Here is a 14684-nt window from a genome sequence, read left to right on the forward strand (position 1 = left end):
CTTTGATGTGTCATATTTTAATGGGTATTTATTTATTTTAAATTTTTAATACAATTTATTAGATGACTAATTTATCTAATAAAATAAAAATAAAAAATTAATTTTTGGTCATTAAAATTTGTTGGAAATTTAACAAAATATTTGAAAAATAATGTTATATATTACTCTTTTATTTTTCACATAAAAATCTCTGATTTTTAATAAAAATTAAATAAAAATCTAAACCTTCATAAAAAATAATTGTATACTAGCTACATTAATTTTTTAAAAAAAGATATAAAATGTTTCAATTTCTTCCTTTTTTTTTCATATAATTTGAAACCAAATTGTATAGAATAAATTTTCAAATTTAAAGATCTATTTGACACGATAAACTTTTTAAATTGAAAATTTTCACGGTGACACTAATTTGTGTTTTTATTTTTAATTTGTCATATCAATATTTTAATTTAGAATTTAGTTAATATAAGAAAATTTTTAAATTAATATTTTAATAAATATATAATAAATGTATGAAAATAAATATCGAATTAGAATATGACACGTTAGAGAGAGTAACTTACATGTTACTTTAAAGAGGGTAGGTATTTTTAAACTCATTTTAAGAAAACATGTTACAAATAATACTGGACACGTAATGATATTTAGATGTGTTCAAAAATTTTTTTTTATTAAAACACGGTTGGATACAAAAAATACGTGTGTCGGACGAGTATGTCGTGTCCGAAATATATCTGACACGCGAATATATATATAATTTGTATATGAAACTCAATTATTAAAATCATCTATCATATATTTGTGTATAAATACATATATAATTTAATTCATTTTTAATATGTATTTTATATTCTAATATGTATTTTATACTGATAGCTAATTTTGATGGATAATTTTAGTGTACACAGAGTATAACCCAAAACTGTTTATGTAAAAAATTTTATATAGTTATTCAATTAAATTGTTCAACACTTTTGTTGATGTTATAATATAGGGTAAATACCCTATTCGACTTCTAACTTTTTTCCATGAGACATAGTACATCTTAATTATTCTTAAACCTTAATTAGGCCCCATTCATTAAGGAAAATGGGCAAATCGACCCTTACTATCGAAGGACAAACGGTTATCCGTTGACGTGTCAGGTATTAGTGTCAAGTGTCACTTTCAAATAGTTGCAAGGGCTAAAAATCACCCTCTTTATCTCTTCTTCTTCTTTTTCTTCTTCCTTCTTCCTTCCTTCATCAATGGCGGATTCCACTATCACCCCTTACACAACCACTAAACCTCATTCCCCATTCACTTCAAAGATCCACTATCTAAAACCCTTTCAACCCCTTACGTAACTACTATTTCTCGTTGCTCTCCTACTCTTTCCTTCGTAAGTCCTTTACTTTGTGAGTCAAACTATACTTACAAAGTTTTGAGAGCTTTTTTATTTTCTTTTTATTAAAATTATTGTCCAAGAACACATTACAATTTGCTAATTTTTAACCTATGTATAGTTTATCATATTCCCTATCTTTAGAAAATAAGAGCATCTAATCTAGAACCTCACTAATAATTTAATTGAGAAATAAAGAGAAAAGAGTACTTAATAATCCATAAAAGATTCAAGCATATAAAAATTAGAAACATTATATATAATATATCACGTCACAATTGCATAAAAATTCAAACTTCTATTTGTTCATTAACAAAAAATAAATCTAAAAATCATAAATGAAGAAGAAGAAGCTAATTGCTTCGGAGAGGACAGAGGAGGTGTCAACGTCGTTCAGAAAGACGTTGGTGGAGATGTTGAAGCATGACATCATTTCTCTATTTTTGTTCTCTAATGCTTACTATTGAACTGAAACATGTAAAGAAGAAAAAGAAGGAGGAAGAGGAGGAGGTCGAGAAGAGGTTGTGTAAGGGATTGGAAGGATTTTGGATGGTGGATTCTTGAGGTGAATGAGAAATGAGGTTTAATGGTTGTGTAAGGGGTGTCAGTGAAATCTATTTGTCAGAATATATTAGGATCAATTATCATTCCAGACAACTTGAATAGACACAAAACTTTTTCTCTGTTGCTCTCTCTTACCTTTTCTAACATGGTGTCAGAGCCATGGTATCCTCCTTGAGAATGATAGGTTGTTTTTCTTCTGGTGAAATCATCGTATTTTTCATAATTTTCTTCTGTGCCATTTTTTTCCTTCTCTTTTGTCAATGCTATGATGCTTTCTCACTTAACCAATTAGCTCATTCACTACTTACTTATTCTCATGAAGAAACCATATATTTTGCGTCACCTTCTGATAGTTTGCTATCTCTTTACACTTTGTCACTTTTTCATCAGTTTTTTGGCAGTTCGCCATCTTTTCAGCAGTTTTTCGACAGTTGGCCACTCTTTCAACAGTTCTATCTGTGTTTTCTTGTGGTAGTTGATGGGCGAAAAAATGCCGGTTAAGAATTTCTGATAAAAATAGCGTTGTAAGTACAGCCTTAATTGACGAAATTTCCACTATCGATTTAGAATGTGTCACAATTAATAATAAATAACCAGGAGTAGAATCCCGGGTCGTTTCTCTAAGAGTTGACACAGGATCCGAATTATTGGTTAGGATTTTTTCGAGTATTTTTTTTTTGAAATTGAAAACGGAAAAATAGATGGCTAGGAATTAAAGCAATGAATAAATAACAAGAGGTGATATGCATTCAAAATAAAAGGTCTTGGTCAGGGGAGAGAATTGGAGTTTCTATCCTTGTTGTCTTTCTCAAGTATAATAGTAAATGTTCATTACTTCCACTTAGTTATCCTCTAACAATTGAAGGAAAGTCAAGTGGGTATCACTAACTCTAGCTCACAAGTCCTAGTCACTTCATGGGGAAGGAATAGAGTTGGTGAGAATTGAGTTAGCTAGCAATTCCCAATTACAGATTAATACTTGAGTATCACAACTCAAGGGTTTCCAATTACTCAACCCCCAACCAAGTTGGGAGCTTTACTCCATTCACATGAATGCCATTTCATAAACACATAATAGCTGTAAATAAAAGACATGATAATTATGAGAAATTAATTAAATCAAAATTGACACTGACAATAATTAACAAGGATCAAACAAGTAATAAAAATAAACATAAAAATAATTCAATGCATTAAATAAATTTAAGAGTGACAAAATCCAAACATGAATTCAATAATCAAATAGAAAAGAGTAACTAAGGGGATTAAAGAGGAAACTAGGAATAAGATGACGAAGAATGAAGGTAGCAGCAACTCTCTTTAGATCCAATTCCAAGCAAAACTAAGAACATCAAAAACCCTAGAGAAAAGTAAGTGTTTCTCTCTCTAGATTCAAAAATAATAAAAAACTCAAGTGAAAAGTGAAGTGTCTTCAGTCACAGCTCCATCCCTGCCTCTAGTATGTATTTTTGGGCTTGAATCTGGGTCCAAATCAGCCAGAAATCTCGCCCAGCGAGTTCTGTTAAGTGCAGCATGTGACGCTTTGTTATGCGTACGCATATGCATCGCTTAACTTTTACACTGGTCACGCATACGCGTCAGCAACGTGTACGCGTCACTGAAAGATGCTCTAGGTCACGCACACGCATCAGTCATGCGTGCGCATCGCTCCTCGCTTCTCAACTCTTTAGCTTCTTATGTTCCTTCCACTTTAACATGCTTCATCTTCATCCTTTAAAGTATTTATGCCCTGTAAACCTGAAAATACTTAACAAACACATCACGACATTGAATGGTAATAAAGAAGAATTAAAAATTAACAATTTTAAGGTCTAGGAAGCATGTTTTCAATCATAGCACAAAATTAGGAAGGAAACTTAAAAACATGCAATTTACATGAATAAGTGTGAGAATAGTTGACAAAACCCACTCAATTCAGTCCAAAATATATCATAAAATAGTGGTATATCAAATCTCCACACACTTAAATATTAGCATGTCCTCATGCTAAGCTCATGTGAGCCAAAAGAGCGAAGGAAAAATGGTGAGACTTATGCAATGCAAGTTATCTATAAGAATGCAACTACATGCTAAATGCTTCTACCTTCGTTAAAAATAAACAAATTCTCCAAGAGCAAACATAAACTGGATTTCACTAATTCAAATCTCAAAATAAAATACAAGTAGACTTGCAAGAAGAAAGCTCATGAAAGCCGGGAACAAAGAATCGAGCATCGAACCCTCACTGGAAGTGTATACACTTTAATCACTCTAGTGTTTGAGGGTCGATTCTCTCGGTTCTCTATTAATCTTGCTTTCCAAGGCTTGCTCTTTTTCTAATAATCAACAAAAATTTAATGCACAAATACATATATCAAGAGGTCTTTTCAAGGGTTGTAATGAGGTTAGGGTCAAGGTAGGAATGTATTTGGTTAACTGGACTAAAATCCGAATCCTTGATTAACCTAAACTTCCCACCTAACTTAAGACATTCCATGTTATCACAATGCAAAGCCGAGCCACCCATTAACTATTTTTCTACAAATCCATGCACCTTAATATCTTTTGGGTACAAATCACATGCATTAGTTCACTTATTAGCCTTGGAGAATTTTGTCCCCTTTTTATTGCTTCTCTTTTTCTTTTCTTTTTCCTATTCATATTTTTTTTCTCTTTTTTTTTCCTTTCAGTGAGTTAATGCATGTGATTAATGTGCTAGATGCATGAACAAGTGCCTAAATTGTTTTTACATTTTCATATAAGAATATAAAATACCCGATTCCCTAACCAAGTAATTCCCAAAACCAAGTTTCCCACACTTAGTTCATATGCACTCTCACTAGTCTAAGCTAACCAACGATTCAAATTAGGGACATTTTTTTGTTTTCCACTTAGAGTTAATGATGTGCTAAAATAAAGAATAAATGGGGTACAATAGGCTCAACATTGGATTGCAAAGGGAAATGAAAGGGTAATGCCATATGGGTATGTGAGCTATAGTGAAACAAGGCCTCAATCACGTAAGTGCATGCATACATCAAACAATAAAAATATAGAATCAAGCAAGACAAAGATCACAATTTTTGAGAGAACAACACACACCAAAATAAAACATTGGTTGATAAGATGCAACCAATCAAATAGGTTCAAAATCTCACTAGTTTTGTGTGTTCGAGCTCTAAAACCATGTTCGAAATATAAATTCCTTCAAACAAGTTCAATAAAAAGTTTTTCAAATTCGTGAAATGCTGTAAAGCAGTGTATTGTAAAAGAATTTATCACTTCAACCAAGTAGTACCTAAATGCAAGCAACTAACTACTCATCCAAGTTATCCTATGTGAAACAAGAAAATTAAAGTATTGGTGTTGAGAGAGAGAGTTATTACCTTCAGGAGTCAGTTAGTGACCTCCCCACACTTAAAGCTTGGCACAGTCCTCCGTGCCATCAGTGATCCGCAAGGTGGGTCGGGGATCGCCACTTCCAATATCTAGATCGCTCGCATTACCATCAATGAAAGTAGAGTCTGAGGTGTCGGGTTCCTCCAGAGGTGGGTTAGAACACCCAATGAGCTCCTTCAAGTAGTCATAGCGGCGCTTGTTTCGTCGCTCCATCTGCTCAACTCTCCGGCCTTGCTGGTCTACCTTCTCGATGAGCTCAAGTAACAACTGGTGGGTGGATAATGGTGGTGCATGTGGTGTTGATGATGGTGGTGCAGAGGATGAAAGGGCGTCGTAGGACTAGGGCTGGCAATGGGTAGGGTAGGGTAGGGTTTGGACTCTACCCTAACCCTACCCGCGGGTTGAGAATCTCTCAACCCTAACCCTACCCGCACCCTAAAGTTCTAAACCCTACCCTACCCTACCCGCAGAAATATCAATTTTTTTCAAAGTAAATATAAAATTCAACCATTTCAAATTTTATACATATTAATAACATAAAAAATAAAAAACTAATGCTCTAAATTACTAAATTAACTAACTAATTTAGTGGTTGTTCACTTATTGTAAGTCATTACATAAAGGAGGTTGTGAGTTCAATTCTTACTTCCTTCACTATATACCTATTTTTTAATAAAATATGTGTTATATATAAGGTGCGGGTAGGGTAGGGTAGAGTACACTCTAAACCCGTACCCTACCCTACCCGCAGGCATACCCGGATCGTATCCTACCCTACCCGCAGCAGGTCAGGTAGCCTACCCTACCCGAACGGGTTAGACCTGGTTGGGTACCCGCGGGTAGGGTATGAATTGCCAGCCCTACGTAGGACGGGTCTTCATTCCGGATCTCAGGTGGCGCTGGAGGCCTGATATATTTCCCATTCGGGACATATTCGTCATCCCTAGGAATCATGGTCTTCACATTCCCAGCCCGAGATGAAACTCCTGCCACAGACACAAAGTTTGTGACCAATGCGGAAAAAGGTAGGTTGCCCGCTATCTGCACCCGGCCCATAGCTTATCGGATCAATCGTGGCAAGTTGAGAGATTTCTCTGTGATGATGAACCAGACAAGAACGGCCATGTCGGCAGTAAAAGTGGACGCATGAGTGCTCGAAAAGATGTAGTGGGATATGATATGTGCCCACACTCGAGCCTCCATAGTGAGGTCTTGGGCGGAGATGCTCTTGGGTTGAGTCCGGTATTGCCCATATATCCAGTCGCTTTTAGGCTAGGCGATGACTCTATGGTCGAGGTTCCAGTCAAACTGGAATGTCTGGCGTGCAAGCTGTGCCTCTTGATAAGCATCCATCCCATCTGGACAAGGTAAAAGATCAAGTGCTTTCTGAATAGCGCCTTCTGAGATAGGGACTTGCTTTTGGCGCACAAAGACTGACTGAAGGGTAGGCGAGTGATAGTTGGCGTAGAATTCAACTATCCAAGACAGATTAGCTTCCCGCAGTTGTCTCTTCAAGAATCCCCACTGTCTCCTTTCAATGCGGGGCACCACAAAATCAACGAAGTGCTCTGGAAGAATGAGGAGGTGCTCATTGTGGTAGTTTTGCTCTACTAAGATGGGAAACATCTGCTCACAATAGCGATTAGTGAATCGTGCAGAGTCCCGAGCGGGAAATTCCTTCTCCGCTTCATCAACTCGAATGGTCCTCTTCACCCGCTTAGTAGGTGGCTTGACCTTTGAGGAGGGTTGGGCCTTATCCAGTGCTCTTATAGTTTCCTTCTTCGCCGGTGTCTTGTTAGAAGACTTCTCTTTTCCTCTCTTGATGGCCATCCTGAAAAAGGAAGAAAAAGAAGGAACATGAAACTTAGAAAAACAAACACCGGAAGTAAGAAAGTGCAAGTGATAATGTATGCTAGAGAGAAAGAAAGTATCTTAAATACATGGTAGCTACAACATGCACGTAAGACATCAATAAAAGCATGAAGGCATATCACTAACACTAGATACAAGATGGATAAAATCATGCTAGTAAAAATAAGAGGTAAGATAATCAATCCAAGTGTATAGTAGACCCAAAAATAGAATGTCAATTGTCAAAGCACACCTCATAACACGAACAAGCTAAGAAATATCAAAATAATCCACCAAATAAAATTCCAACACCAAAATAAAAATGCAAGAGGAGAAAAGAAATAAAAGAAAAATTACAAATAACAAAATTAATATGTAAAAAATAATTAAAATATTCGAATGTAAGAAAAAGAAGAATTAAAGAGTAGAAGAAAGTAAGAAAAAGAAACCTTGAAAAGAAGATGAAAAGAGGGAGATAAATAGGAGTAAGAAGGAGAGAAGGAGGGTAGGAAGAGAGAAAGAAAACGAAAGGAAATTGGAGCTGCTGGAGTTGGTGGTCCGACGGTGGTGGTGGAGAGGGGAGAAGAAGAAAGAAGTCAGAAGGAAGGAAGAAGAGAGAAGAATTAGGATTAGAAAAAGAAAAGAGGGATTAAAGAAGAAGGGGGGTTTGGGCGGCGCGCTAATTCAATTGGATTCGCGCTGTGAAGCGTGCGCGTCGCCCACGCGTACGCGTGGGTAAGCAGAAATCTCAGTGACGCGTAAGCGTCGGTCATGCGTACGCGTGCTTATTCGTCGTGCCAGACGCACGATTCCAGCACAGTTCTGGCACAACTCTCGGGTTTTTGTACGAGAGTGCGCCGAATTGTCATACGACGCGTGCGCGTTGCTCACGTATTTACGTGAGTGGACGAAATGGCTGGTGATGCATACGCGTGGGGCATGCGTACGCGTGGGGTAGGTTGTGCGCCAGGCACGCCACCTGCACAGTTCCAGCCCAACTGTTCATACCATGAGTCGAGCTAGGCAAGCCGGGTTGGATAAAGACAAAAACGACCGACCTCTTACAAAGATTGGTCGACACCGACCTCTTTCCAAAGAGCTCGGCCAAATTGCTATAAGGGCCCAAGTAGGCCAAAAGCAGAAGATCGCAGCCCACTTAAAGGCGGCTGGCCAAAGATAAGGGGACCCACCCACAAAAGATAAGATAAGATAAACTAACTTATCTCAAAGGGAGGTCACTCCACACTACTATAAATACACTAGAGCACCCAGGTATAACTCATACTCTGATTCTACACAAAAACCTGCTTAAAGCCCGTGCTAACTTAAGCATCAGAGTCTTTTGCAGGTACCACCCCCTCCGGCGATCAAGGATCAGCAACATCTCAAGGATCAGCAAGTCGGACATAGCAGTGCCGACCACAACAGCAGATCTCCTCCGAGATCAACTTCAGTTTCAGGTAACCCCTGGAACATTGGCGCCGTTGCCGGGGACTTGGAAGTCATCCCGTAGCCATGGAAGACAACCTTGACAACGATCACAACTCTGGCTTGGAAGATAGAATGCCGCATAAAAACACAGATGCCACGCCAAAACAAACACCTCAAAATAAGGGGGATAAACAACCCCCAAACACAGAAATCTTGGAAGCTATCCGAAAATAACAATATCACCTTAAACAGCTGGAACAAGAATCTGACCGACAGCGGGAGGCCGAGCGAGACCTTCGTAGAGAAACAAGATGACGTCAAGAGCTGGAGGACAAGCTCCTAAAGCTCGAAGCTGATCTCAAAACTAAGACCACTCAATCCAGCCACGAGGACAACCCCCACAAGGATCAAGATCCATTCACAAAAGAGATCATGAAGGCTAAAGTCCCGAAGGATTTCAAAGCCCCCAACATGACTCTGTATGACGGTACGTCTGATCCAAGCTATCACCTCAGCAATTTTAGAAGTCGGATGTATCTTACAGATGCCTCAGATGCAATCCGTTGTAAAGCTTTCCCAACCACTTTGACTAAGACGACAATAAAGTGGTTCGACAGCATGCTCCCAAGATCAATAGCAAGCTTCGATGATCTCGCCAAGAAGTTCCTAGCCAGATTCTCCATCAAGAAAGACAAAGCCTAACCTGCCCCAAGCCTGTTAGGGATTAAACAAGGAGATCGGGAGAGCCTCCGCAATTACATGGAAAGATTCAACAAGGCATGTCTGGACATACAAAGTCTGCCAACAGAAGAAGCCATCATGGGTCTCATCAATGGCCTGCGAGAAGGACCCTTTAGCCACTCCATATCCAAAAACAACAACTAACATCTCTAAACGAGGTACAAGAATGGGCAGAAAAATATATTAATATGGAGGAGAACTCTCGACTAGGAGAAACCTCAAAATCCGGATTCTCCTACCCGCCTCAGGACAAGGATAAAGAGTCCAGGAAAAAAGAAGACCAGCCTACTGAAAAACCTAGAAAATATCACAACTACACTCCCCTCAGGGTGTCCCTTGTGGATATTTACAGAGAGATATACAACATTGAGAAGATTCCGCCCCCTCGCCCGATTAAGCATAAAAGAGGAGGAAGTCGGAAGGAGTACTGCGAATACCACCGAGTCTACGGGCACCCCACTAACGAATGTTACGACCTAAAGAACGTGATAGAGAAGCTAGCTCGGGAAGGAAGACTAGACAGGTTCATGGCCAACAAAATAGACGAACCAAGGAAGAGAAGAAGGGACGAAGAGGTCGGACGAGCTGAACGTCCCCCTCACACCCCTGAGAGGCATGTTCACGCGATAAACGGTGGATTCGCAGGAGGAGGGATCTCTAAATCCTCTCGCAAAAGACACCTTAAAGAGGTATATCATGTCGAAAGGGACCGGTAACCCGACCTCCCCACTATTACTTTCACCAAAGAAGACGCCATGGGCATCATCCCAGGGCACGATGACCCCATGGTCATTACCATAACACTTGCCAACGCCAACCTCCAATGAACATTAATCGACCAGGGAAGCTTTGCAGATATACTGTTCAAAACTGCTTTCGACAAGCTTGGTTTACAAGGAAAGGAGCTCAGAGCATATCCAAATAGCCTATTTGAGCTAGGAGACACTCCAATTCAACCATTAGAGTACATCTCATTATACACAACCTTTGGAAAAGGAATTCGGTCTAGGACGTTGAGCATAGACTACATTGTAGTTGACGTCAGCTCATCCTACAACGCTTTAATAGGTCGGACAACGCTAAACCAGCTCGCCGCCGTGGTCTCTACTCCACATCTATGCATGAAGTTTCCCACTCCAGAAGGAATCGCTACCATAAAGGGAGACCAAAAACTAGCGCGACGCTGTTACAACGAAAGTCTAAACCTCAAAGGTGACCCCAGAGGAAAAGAAATCAATACTATAGAACTCGGGGGAATCTGAGCTCACGAAGAACTCCGCCCTCAGCCAGAAGGTGAAACCCAAGAAGTTCAAATTAGAGACGCCCCAGAAAAAACAACAAGTATAGAAGCAAATATGAGAAAATACTTAAAGGAACTACTAATAAAGCTCCTAAAAGATAACTCCGACCTCTTTGCATGGAAGGCCACTGACATGCCTGGTATTGATCCCAGACTAATGTGCCACAAGTTAGCCGTATATCCAGGGTCTCGGCCAGTATAGCAAAAACGTAGGAAGCTCGGCCCAGAAAGGTCACAAGCTGTAGAGGAGCAGGTACAAGCCTTGTTGGAGGCAGGGTTCATAAGGGAGGTAAAATACCCATTATGGCTAGCCAATGTGGTGTTGGTCAAAAAGTCAAATGGGAAGTGGTGGATGTGCACCGATTACACCGACCTCAACAAAGCCTGCCCAAAAGATCCCTACCCACTCCCGAACATCGACACACTAGTTGACGCTTCGTCAGGCTATCAGTACCTCTCCTTCATGGACGCTTACTCGGGATACAACTAAATCCCAATGTATCAACCCGACCAAGAGAAGACATCATTCTTGACCCCAAAAGAAAACTATTGCTATATAGTTATGCCCTTCGGAATCAAGAACGCAAGGGCTACCTACCAAAGACTGATGAACAAAGTCTTCGCCGACCACATCGGAAAGCTAATGGAGGTTTATGTAGACGACATGCTGGTAAAAACACAAAGTGAGGAATCGTTGTTATTAGACCTCACTAAAGTGTTCAACACCATAAGAAAGCATGGTATGCGACTTAACACCGCAAAGTGTACCTTCGCGGTAGAAGCTGACAAATTCCTGGGCTTCATGCTCACCCATAGAGGAATCGAAGCAAACCCAGATAAATGCCAGGCCATACTTCACATGAAGAGTCCGACCTGTGTCAAGGAGGTCCAGCAGCTCAATGGAAGACTAGCAGCTCTGTTTAGGTTCCTAGCTGGATCAGCCTTAAGATCTCTCCCCTTCTATGCAACATTAAGGAAGGGAAAGAGGTTTGAATGGACCCCAGAATGCGAACAGGCCTTCCAAGATTTTAAGAAGTTATTGGGGCAGCCAAAAGAGGTTCGAGGGGACCCCAGAATGCGAACAAGCCTTCCAAGATTTCAAAAAATTTATGGGGCAACCACCTGTCCTTACTCGACCTCGGGAAGGTGAAGAGCTCATACTATACCTCGCCGTAGGAAGTCGAGCGATAGCATTAGCACTAGTCAGAGAAGACGAAAATGGGAAACAACCATCTACTTCATCAGTAAGGCTTTACAAGGGACTGAATTAAACTATCAAAAGATAGAAAAATTTGCCTACGCCCTCATACTCACTTCCCGATGACTCTGACCATACTTTCAAGCTCACACCATCAGAGTACGGACCAACCAACACATAAAGATGATCTTACTGAAAACAGACTTAGCTGGAAGAATCCTACAATGGGCAGTCGAGTTGTCCGAATTTGACATCAAGTATGAAGCTCGGACAGCTACTAAATCCCAGTACCTGGCCGACTTCATCGCAGAGTATACTAACACCCCGGGTACCCCCACAAAGTGGAGCCTTTATGTAGATGACTCCTCAAACAAAATCGAGAGAGGTGCAGGCGTCATTTTAGAAATCGATCAGAAAACCCAAATCGAGCTTTCCTTAAAGTTTGAGTTTCCTGCCTCAAATAATCAAGCTGAATATGAAGCACTTCTGGCTGGGTTGAGGCTGGCTAGAAAAGTGGGAGCTCAAAGACTTACCATCTTTAGTGACTCCCAAGTAGTCACTTCACAAACAGAAGGGAGCTATCAAGTTAAGGATCCCACTATGAAAAAATACCTTGACAACACCAAAGAACAGCTCGGACAATTTAAGGGATATGAGGTCCGACACATACCTCGAGAACATAATGCCCGAGCTGATGCACTTTCAAAATTAGCCAACACCAAACCAGGGGGCAATAATAGAAGTCTCATCCAAGAAACACTCCGAAGTCCATCAACCTTGGAGGAAGAAAAGATCCTAGCCATATCAGGACAAGATCAAGGATGGATGACTCCTATAATCAACTACCTCAAGTCAGAAATACTTCCCGCGGACAAAAAAGAGGCAAAAAGGCTAGTACGAGAAGCACAGTACTACACCATAATACAAGACGTCCTATATAAGAGAGGAATCTCTACACCTCTCTTAAAATATGTCCCGACCTCCGCTACAAGGGAAGTCCTTGAAGAAGTCCACAGTGGCATGTGCGGCAATCACCTTGGGGCACAAGCCCTTTTCAAAAAGGTACTCCGAGTTAGGTTCTACTGGTCGACCTTACAAAGGGAAGCAATAGAGTTTGTCAAAACATGCCCACCATGCCAGAGGCACGCCAACTTCCACATAGCTCCACCTGAGGAGCTCATCTGCATTTCTTCACCCTGACCATTCGCAAAGTGGGGGCTCGACCTCCTTGGACCTTTTCCCCAGGGGTCCGGACAAGTCAAGTTTCTCATTATAGGCATAGACTACTTCACAAAGTGGATTGAAGCAGAGCCATTAGCTAAGGCCACCGCCCAAAGAAGTCGAAAATTTCTATACAGAAACATTGTTGCAAGGTTTAGGGTCCCATGCTCCATCACCACAGATAATGGTACTCAATTCACCGACACAGGCTTTAGAAATCGGGTAGCTGATTTAAAAATCAAGCACCAGTTCACCTCTGTAGAGCACCCACAAGCCAATGGACAGACGGAAGCTACCAACAAAGTCATACTGGCCGGGTTAAAATGGAGATTACAGGATGCCAAGGGAGCTTGGGCAGAAGAGCTCCCACAAGTCCTATGGGCATATTGGACAACACCACATTCAACCACTGGAGAATCACCATTCCGACTTGGTTACGGAATAGCGGCAATGATTCCCGCGGAGTTAGAAGAAGGATCTCCTAGGATGATCCTCTACAATAAAGATACCAACCCCCAAGCTCAAAGGGAGGAGCTCGACCTACTTCCAGAAGTCCGAGAAAGAATTCGGATTAGAGAGGAAGCCCTAAAGCATCGAATGGCTCTGAGGTATAATCGGAAGGTAGTCCAGCGAAGCTTCACCACTAATGACCTCATTTTAATCTGAAATGATATCGGAGCAGGTCGGTCAGGAGAAGAGAAGCTAGCAGCTAACTGGAAAGGACCATACCGAGTAGCAGAAGTACTACGGAAAGGTTACTACAAGGTGTCCGACCTCGAAGGGCGAGAGCTACCAAGGTCATGGCATGCCTGTAACCTAAGAAGGTACTATAGCTAGAGAAAAGTAAAGATCTTAGGTCAAGGGGCACTCTTTTTCCTGAAAAGGTTTTTATAATGAGGCGTCAGGCCAAGATCTAAGAAACTGCCCAACTTCTAAGGGTAAGCACTCATATGTACATATATTTATGTTTTTATTTCATTTATTATTCAAATAAAAGTCGCCAATTTCCTAAAAAGTTTCCTACCAAGACGCATTAATCTAAGTGATGAGCGGATATTTTATACGCTTTTTGGGGATAATTTCATATAGTTTTGAGTATGTTTTAGTTAGTTTTTAGTTTATTTCCAGTAGTTTTTAGGAAAAATTCATATTTCTGGACTTTACTATGAGTTGTGTGTTTTTTTGTAATTTCAGGTATTTTTCTGGCTGAAATTGAAGGAGCTGAGCAAAAATCTGATTCAGGCTGAAAAAGGACTGCTAATGCTGTTGGATTCTGACCTCCCTGCACTCAACTTGGATTTTCTGGAGCTACAGAACTCGAAATGGCATGCTTCCAATTGCATTGGAAAGTAGACATCCAGGGCTTTCCAGCAATATATAATAGTCCATACTTTGCACAAGAATTGATGACGTAAACTGGCGTTCAACTCCAGCCTTCTACCCAAATCTGGCGTCCAGCGCCAGAAAAGGATAAAAAACTGGAGTTGAACGCCCAAACTAGCACAAAAACTGGCGTTCAACTCCACAAATAGCCTCTGCACGTGACTCACTTAAATCTCAGCCCCAGCACACACCAAGTGGGCCCCAGAAGTGGA

The sequence above is a fragment of the Arachis ipaensis genome, chromosome B03 (assembly GCF_000816755.2).
Source record: "Arachis ipaensis cultivar K30076 chromosome B03, Araip1.1, whole genome shotgun sequence".
In the NCBI taxonomy this organism is placed as follows: domain Eukaryota; kingdom Viridiplantae; phylum Streptophyta; class Magnoliopsida; order Fabales; family Fabaceae; genus Arachis; species Arachis ipaensis.